This window comes from Ochotona curzoniae, unplaced genomic scaffold (genome assembly GCF_017591425.1).
Source record: "Ochotona curzoniae isolate NIBS_2020 unplaced genomic scaffold, NIBS_Ocur_1.0 contig_3819, whole genome shotgun sequence".
Lineage (NCBI taxonomy): Eukaryota > Metazoa > Chordata > Mammalia > Lagomorpha > Ochotonidae > Ochotona > Ochotona curzoniae.
Window position 1 is genome coordinate 40,522,939 of NW_024466004.1, and position 1,668 is coordinate 40,524,606.

Genomic DNA, 1,668 nt, shown 5'->3' on the forward strand with positions numbered 1-1,668 from the left:
TGCTGAAGCTGAGGGAGGGATTTGAGTGGCTCTCTGCCCCCACCTCTTCCTGTGGCTGAATCCGCAGAACTGGGGTCCAAACCTGGGCCGGCTATCTCCAAGGCGAGATCCCGAGGGATGTGGGGAAGAGAATTTTGATCTTTGCTTTCCACCAAACCAACCCAGTCTGCTTGTTCGTTTCATTATTCTGATTAGGACTCTCATTGGGTCTTTCTTTGAATAATATGAGTAATAAATTAATTACAGGCATCAAGTCTGTGCACTCCTGTTAGTTTCCCTTTGATGCTTACCCGTAGACTCAATAGTAATCTACAAGTGCAAGTTTATGCCATCCTGCAAAGATACTCCCAGGGTCCTGTCTGCAGAGGACTGTGCTGGGTGCTGAGAGCTGCTGACTCCTCAAAGCCGAGCTGACACACCTGCAGTAACTTTCAGGCTGCACCAGGGTTGGGGTCAGGCTTCCCAGAATGCTGCAGTGGCAAAGCAGGTGGTTTCATGAAACTGCTCAGCCAAGAGCTAGAATTAATTACACAGGACTGAGTAAAATTAGTTTTAAAGACCTATTTATTTGAAAAGCACAGCAGAGGGGGAAAAGCAGAGAGAGACACAGAGAGAGATCTCCCATCCACTGTTAATTCAGAACCTAGGAGGCTGCCGGTGACGCTGCCACATGGGTGGGAAACCTGCGATGAGTTCCCAGCTCCTGGCTTCACTGGGCCCAGCCCTGGCCATTGTGGGTGTTTGGAGAGTAAACCAGCAGATGGAACCTTTCTCTCTCAAACTCTGCTTTTCCTCCTTTCCCTAAGTCAATACCAGTCTCCTGTATTCATTCCTCAGCCATCATGGCCTTTGCTACACCAGTTCAGGGTCTCCATGGTGCTAACTCCTCAGTGGAGGAAAGACCAGGCAGCAGTTGTCTCTAGGTTGCTTTCTCACGGTCTTCCATGTTTCCTGGCACTCAACGCCAGCCCAGCTCTCACCAAGGCACTCACTGACTCACAGAGTGAACTTGAGACACCGCATGGAAGTGCAAACAGTCTCCATTACAGCGAATGACCCAGGAGCTGCCCTAGTTACTTCTAAACACATTTTATTGGCCAGGACGTGGCTCCACAGCCGCTGCTAATTGTGAGCGGTCTGAGAAATGCAATGTTTAGGTGAGGCCATTTAGGGCTAGCTACAACCCCGTTGATTTGGCAGAAAAGGAGACTAGATCTGGGGGAGCGGATAGCCACCTGCTGAACTCCACCTCAAGCCTCAACGACTGAGTCCTTTGAACTTCTATTCTATGAATCCATGCTGCTGAGTTTGTTTCCTTCTTGGCCTGCTTTATCAAAAATGGAGTGAACACTCATTCCAATGAGGGCATCCAGATAAGACAGAAAGGGGACGAATTGTCAGTTCCTTACTATGAAGCATGTCAGGAAGGCCGTGGTATTTTTAGTGTGCCTGCAAGGTACACCCCTGTAGTGCATCTGCTATTCTAATTCAGGTCAGATTCCTTGATCTCTGGTTCTTTTGATGCTCATCTGTGATGTGCCCTCCTTGTCATTTCCCTGACACCTATTCTGAGCTGAATTACCAGGCCATAAACTGCCCTGGTGTCACACTGATTATTTAATTCAAGTTACTTAACATAGTGCTGACAATACACTATTTGGACTCTGT